We start from the raw sequence: 7959 nt of genomic DNA, 5'->3' as shown, positions 1-7959 counted from the left end.
GTGATCATGATATGAAATTAATAAATTTGCATCATTTTTTCTTTTCATTATGAGTCAATCATTTTCAATTTTGACTCCTCCAATCTACTCGTAATCTACCGAATACTAGTAGTCTAGTACAATACTACAGTAGTAATAGCAGAAACGGATTTGACTTAGGCGAATCAGGACACTGCTTTATCGAAAAAACTTACTAGTTTATATAATACGGAGTATGAAAATAAAATATATGATATATGATAAAATATAACACCAGTTAATAATTAGTCAATCTTTTTATTTATTTGTGATCTGGTTTATAAAATAGCCAGCAAATATATAGGTTTTATATATTTGTAATTAAATATACACATAATATACATACACTATACATATAATATTCATAGACTATTCATATAATATAAAGTACATAACAGTGTATAAATTTGTGAATTTGGGCTACTGCCGGTAATTAAGTTGACCGAAGGAACACATAAACGAAAGAATCCCAAAAAATAGTGGCATATATAGATCAAAGTGGTGACCTCGTACTCTCCTAGTGCTATGAGTTTATCCGTCAAAGGTACTTTCTTGATAATTAAAGTGATAATAATTTACCACAAAAAAATATGGTGTAGCGGATGGGGCTGCTCCACCCTTAATTAGAGGTCTGGGGTTCGAGGCACGGAAATGAAAAAATCTTTGGTAGGGAGCGCTTCCCCCCTAATGGGGCCCTACGCGACGCGAATTCCGATATAGTCGGGCTTCAATGCGGATACCAGACACTGGGTAGGAAAAAAAAAAGTGATAATAATTTATTTCAGTAGTGTATTTCAAATAAGGTCATAATGAATTCTTTTTAAATGAAAAACTTGGCGGAGAAGAGTTATGCTAATGTACTTGAATTAATTTTTACTAATATAATATAAACAATATATGTTATAGTGATTTGTTCTGCTCACATCTTTAGATAATGGCACCGTGTACTAAATATTCTGCATACGCCTAGTATTCCTCATAATTATATTGACAAAATTAGATATATTGACAAAGAAATTCATAAACCGCAGGATTTCAGCTTTATGACTTATTTTATGCTATCTTTACTTCGACACTAAATTATATCAAGAACATTAAACACTTAGTTTTATTTTATTTATATAATATTTATATATCATGCTAAAACAATTATTTTTATTTTATTTATATAATATAATTTTTTGACGAAAGAATTAAATACTTCTTTTGAACTTTATATGCTCCGTCCTTGCTTCCAACATCTTGTGCTTCACTTATCAGGTAACCAAGAATAGGCTTTTAGATTGGGATTTCAATTTGCTGCCACAAATTGATTCTTAGACACGAATTAGAAAAAAAATTGTGACACGAGAAAAATGTTTAGGTACTTAAAGGCGTTGAATTGAAACTCATTTCCTCGTTCGTTTCAAAAGAAGATCTCAAGGTAGGACCATCTTTACTTTGGTTCAAACTCGAAACACTTATATGTCATATTTGACTATTAGAATCATTTTGATCAAACCCTGAGTAGCTGCTTAATTTAATTTGTATTTTATATTAGATTATTAGAATATTTTTATTTCACTAAATTTTCAATATCTATTTATTTATTTTGAGAAATACTTGTTGAAGCAAATTTTTTGAAAAATACTTAGGAAAAGTAGTCGTTTTTGTTTGACTAACCGGTATGCTTTTATCAGTATTAGAATAATAATTTGTGTTTTGACCATTATTTTTGAAGGTGCTTTAGGTGTACTTTACGCAAAAGGACATTTAAACAATCGCTTTATAATAGTATTATATAAATAGATTAATAATATTAACACTTGTAATATATGAGAGACATTAATTATTTTTCTCAATCTTATTTAATATTCCCTCCATTTCTAAATAAATGGTGTTTTGGGCTATTTATTTTGTTTCAAAATAAGTGGTACTTTAGGATTTCAAGAAGAAATTAATTTTATTTTTTCAAAATTACCCTTATTAACATAATCAAGTCATTCAGTAACTTTTCTAGGAAAGAGGTAATTTAGAAAAAGGTAAAATTCAATTAGGGGTAAGTTAGTAAAAACACTCCTAATTTTCTGGGAGTGAAAAAGGCTAAATGGACAATTATTTTGAACTTGAGGAAGTAATTTATATGGCTATTTTTACCAAAACACTCATATTAATGGTGTATAATTGAAATCAACTTGGAAAATGATTTGGGATTGAGTAATTAATGTTAAAGGTAAAACATGAAAAATAAATCTGTCTTTCTCTTGAATTGCTAAAGTGGACAAGTAAAAATGATTTTTTTTGGTGTAGTATAAACAAGTAAAAGTGAACAGCAAGAGTATTATATTTTACACTCGTCACGTTTGCAACAATTTTATATTTGAACTTGAACATTGAACATTGAACGAGATGAGCATTCAAGAGAGAAAACATAGAGAATTACAAACAAAGAAAAATGAAGATGAACTGAAGTTGGCTAAGAGCCAAAGCCGTAAGAACAAGCTTCAGTGTGAAACGGTTTTGGCATCGAATCTTGAAATTAAAAAGGGTGTGAACGCAGTTAAGTTACTGGAATCTTGCATTCTTGGGCTTTAGTTGCACTATTCGATCACGTATATATGTCCCCTCTATAAATGCTTCTAATTGGATCACCATTTGCATTGCATGATTCCTTCTAGGTCGAAAGTTACACCCCAAATTTGATTAACAGTAGGCTTTTATGTAGCTTGAAGCTAATTAGTGTAAATTTAGAGTATGTAGACGAGAGGCACACAGTTTTGTCAAATAAAGAAATCGAAATATGACATGCTTTATTTGAGTCAACGGTCTATCAAAAACAACCTCTCCCTTCATAAGATAGGGATATATGTGAAGAGAATATACTACATTGGTGACGGAAGAGAACCCTAGGCTCGTTATGAGGTTTGGGCAATCCTGCTCCCTTTGAGCTAGCTTTTGGAGTGTGAGTTATGCCCAATGTCTAATTCGATATGGTATCAGAGCCAGGCCCAGGCCCGATCTGATGTGGGCCCCGGAGAAAGAGGGGGGCAGAATGCTCCCAAGCCGATTGACCGGTCCCGAACTGATGGAGGGTGAAAATCCCCTAGTCCATGAATGTGCACTCTTCAGATCGGACAGTAGATCCCGGATGAAAGAATGTGTAGATCTGGGCGTTGGGGGGGGGGGGGGGGGGGAGAGGGTGAAGAGAATATATGGCATCATTGACGGATGGGATCTCTAGCTCCTTATAAGGCTTGGGCAATCCTCCTCCTTTTGAGCTAGCTTTTGGGGTGTGAGTTAGGTCATATGCCTAATTTGACATGGTATCAGAGCCAGGCCCAGGCCCGATCCGATGTGGGCCCACGAAAAAAGAGGGGGGCAGAATGTTCTCGGATCAATTAATCGGTCCCGGACCGATTGGTTGATGAAAAATGCCCCCGGTCCATGAATGTACATGCTCCAGACCGGACAGTAGACCCCGGATAATGTCCGGATTTTGGCATTAGGGGCCGGGGGGGGGGGGGGGGGTGAAGAGAATATACCACATCGGTGACGGACGAGAACCTTGGCCTCCTTATAAGGCTTGAGCAATCCTCTTCCCCTTGAGCTAACTTTTGGGGTGTGAGTTAGGCCCAATGACTATTTTAACATGAAGAGAATATACTACATCGGTGACGGACGAGAATTGGGCTCTTCATAAAGCTTGGGCAATCTAACCCTGGGCTCTTCATAAAGCTTAGACAATCCTTCTCCATTTTGAGTTAGATTTGGAGTGTAAGTTAGGCCCAATGGCTATTTTAACATGGTATCAGATCCAGGCTCAAGCTCGATTCGATGTAGGCCCCCAGAAAAAAAGGGAGAAGGGAGGAGGTAGGGCGGAATGCTCCCCGGACTATTTGACCGGTCCCGGACCGATGGGGGGTGGAAATTGCCCCCGGTCCATGAATGTGCACGCTTCACTGGACAATGGAACTCTAGATAATAGAATGTCTGGATCGGGGCGTGAGGGAGGGATGAAGAAAATTTACCACATCGGTGACGGGCTCCTTATAAGGCTCGGGCAATTCTCCTCCCTTTGAACTAGCTTTCGGGGTGAGTTAGACTCAATGCTTAATTTGACAATTTGCGTGCACACCACCCTCCCCAGACCCCACTTGTAGAATTACGCCGAGTTTGTTGTTGTTGTAAAGATATCAAAATAGTCACCGAAAAAGTTAAAAAGCATGACTGACAAGTAATGCTAAGTTTAAGGGGGTATCCGTATTTATGTATTTAGCCTTAAATGTTTATTATAAATGTAAAATTGTAGGATTGAAATTAATTGCGGAAGTGGTTGAGTTGACTTTATATGAAAACAGATGGATTGGTTGGAGGGTCTAAATTGGGTGCCCCATTGCTGTTGGATTAAGACAGAGGAAGCCACGAAAATATGATCGTTAGCTTCACTTTGGCTGTAGGCCCTTAGCTATAGTGAAGAATCGGGAGAACTTTCAATAAGGGGTAAGTTATACATTTGTCTAGTAGGTCGAAAATAATTATATTTACTAGTAAAATATTTTTTCCCCATTAAAATTGGGGTAGGTGAAGGGAAAATTCAGGAGGGATTACAAGATGGAGAATCAAACTCTCACTAATAAGGTGAAAGTTTAGCTAGCTAACCAACTAAACTATTAAGATTCCCCTACTAGTAAAAAAAATAAATAAATAAATAAAAATAAATAAATATATATATATATATATATATATATATATATATATATATATATATATATATATATATATATATATATAAGATGTATATTTTATGCATATTTACATTAATATATAAAAGTATACATTTTCCGGCTATTATTTTAGTGAGTAAATATACAGTCTAAAAATCCCTTCAATAAATTCATTAAGCAATTCGCGACATCAAAATAGATGTAACCACTGAGGCACTGACCCAGCCTCTACCAACCCAACGCTTTAGGGTAATTGCATTTTTCCAATACAGAATTCATTTTTTTGCACGGATTGCCCTTCTTTTGGGGTGGTCTTTAAATTTTGCCCCTCATATTTGTATTCTTTAAGTTTTGTCCTTCGTTTGGATACCTGAGGTTCTGGGTTCGAACCCCCGCTTAGGCATAAAATAAAAAAATAACTTCGCAAGGCAGGGCTGAGGGGAGTGTATGCCAGATCCGGCATACAATCCTTAAGGAAAAACTAAAGTTATGCCGGAGGGGGCAGACTTTGCTTTGAGACATATATTTTATTTTATTTTTACTTTTCAAGACAAACTTTTAATTATGCCTTAAGAAAAAGTTCCGCCTTATGGGGCATACTTTTAGTTATGCCTTAACTAAAAGTGTGTCCCATAAAATATATCTAAAAGTATGTCCCATAAGGCGGAACTTTTCATTAAGGCAACACTAAAAGTTTGCCTTAAGGAAAAATTCTGCCTTATGAGGCATACTTTTGGTTATGCCTTAATTAAAAGTCTGCCCCATAAAGCATAGTTCCTTATGGAAAAGTTTTGCCCCATAAGGCATAACTAAAACTATGCCTTGAGGAAAAGTTATGCCCCCTCCGGCATAACTTTAGTTTTTCCTTAAGGACTTTATGCCGGATCCGGCATACAATCCTTAAGGAAAAACTAAAGTTATGCCGGAGGGGGCAGATTTTGTTTTGAGACATATATTTTTTTTTTTTTACTTTTCAAGACAAACTTTTCATTATGCCTTAAGGAAAAGTTCCGCCTTATGGGACATACTTTTAGTTATGCCTTAACTAAAAGTGTGCCCCATAAAATATAACTAAAAGTATGCCCCATAAGGCGGAACTTTTCATTAAGGCAAGACTAAAAGTTTGCCTTAAGGAAAAATTCTGTGAGGCATACTTTTGGTTATGCCTTAATTAAAAGTCTGCCCCATAAGGCATAGTTCCTTATGGAAAAGTTTTGCCCCATAAGACATAACTAAAACTATGCCTTGAGGAAAGGTTATGCTCCCTCCGGCATAACTTTAGTTTTTCCTTAAGGACTTTATGTCGGATCCGGCATACACTCCCTCCAGCCCTGCTTTGCGAAATTATTTTTTTATTTTATGCCTGAGCGGGGGTTCGAACCCAGAACCTCAGGTATCCAAGCTAAGGGCAAAACTTAAAGACCGCAAATATGAGGGGCAAAATTTAAAGATCACCCCAAAAGAAGGGCAATTCTGCGAATTGCCTTACAGAATTCTACGTGATTGGTGTTGGGCAATTCGCAGAAATGCCCTTATTTTGGGGTGGTCTTTAATTTTTGTCCCTTAAATTGGTGGTCTTTAATTTTTTTCCCTTCATCTAATATCACGAGGTTTGAGATTCGAATCCCGGCTCAGTAAAAAAATAAATCGCAAGGCAAAGTTTTATAGCAAACTTAGGCCTGCAGGTAGAGTTTCAAACTATACCTTAAGGTAGAGTTTGGGGCAAAACTCTGCCTCAAGGCAGAATTTTAGCTTCAGGCAGAATTCTGCTTTGCGAATCTAAGTTCTATCTGACGAAATTTTTTAAATTTTTTAATTAAGCGAGAGTTTGAACCTGGAACCTAGGAGTTTTAGGTGAATGATAAAAATTAAAGACCAACAATTAAAGGGACAAAAATTAAAGACCAGTGCATTTGAAGGGCACTCCGAACAAAAAAATGATTGGTGTTGATATAATTTGAATGAATACGACTTGTCGTCAATTCTCGAGGCATAAAAAAGTATTTTTCTATATAATTTATGTTAAGCGAACCTACATCATATAAAAAATGCCTATGGTAAAAAATAATTAGCTTGTTAGTGTTCAAAATTGAATTGGCTCCTGGTCTGAGACAAGATTAAGAACCTGTTTGGATTGGCTTATTTTAAATGCTTTTAAGTTAAAATAGCTTTTAAACACTTGTTTTTAAGCTAAAGTGACAAAAATAAGCTAAATATCATAAGTTAAAATTTCTAACTTATGATTTTTAGCTTATAAGTCAAAAGTCATAAGCTCATCCAAACGCGCTCTAATATATAAGTTTGCATTCTTTAACACACACACATACATACATGTATTTAAAGCGATCAAGAGCAATCAACTTACACATACTGTGAGTATTTCATTAAATACTTGTTAGGAAAATCACTTAGCATTTTTTTTATTGAAATCTAAATATTGGTCTCTCGTGATTTTTAAATTTATTATTTTTGGCAAAATACATCAAAACACCCCTAAACTATACCCCAAAAGTTATTTTCACACTTAAACTATCTTGGCGATCCATTACACACCTAATATATGAAAAAGTGATATTTTTTACTCCCTTATATGATATGACCAGTTGCACTAGGGGAGAGTGTACACACTCTCTGCCCACATCAGCGCCACATCAAAAAATCCTTTAATTTTTAATTTTATATTTTTTTCCTTTCCCCTCCTCCCCCACCCTCCCTTGCCATTGTGTGGTCTCCTCCTCTCTTTGTCCCATTACTAACCTTGCTCTGAGCCTTAAATTGCAAGTAGTCCTTGACATTCTTTGATGGAAAAACCAACACTACTAAAAAACTGCTAAAAATCGACGGATCAAAAACCGACGCACTGGGTCATTTCAAAAAACCGGCGGAAAACCGACTCACAGAGTCGGTTTTTTGTATTTTAAATTATTTTAAATTATTTTAATCAGAAAACCGACGGACAACGTCGGTTTTTTTGGCAGAATTTTGAAAATATAATTCCGCCAAAATAAACCGACGTCCCACGGCGGTTTAATTAAAAAAAAATTAATAATTAATATAAAACCGATGTCGTACGTCGGTTTTATTTTAAAAACTATTATAAATAATATACAATTCATTTTGTTTTTTAAAAAAATAATAAACAATTTTTTTTGAAGAAACCGACGGATAGTGTCGGTTTCGTTTTTTTTTTTTTTAAATTTTTGGGGTCAAAATCTGGTCAAATGTGCGGAAAAAACCG

This window comes from Lycium barbarum, chromosome 4 (assembly GCF_019175385.1).
Source record: "Lycium barbarum isolate Lr01 chromosome 4, ASM1917538v2, whole genome shotgun sequence".
Lineage (NCBI taxonomy): Eukaryota > Viridiplantae > Streptophyta > Magnoliopsida > Solanales > Solanaceae > Lycium > Lycium barbarum.
This window is presented reverse-complemented; position numbering follows the sequence as displayed.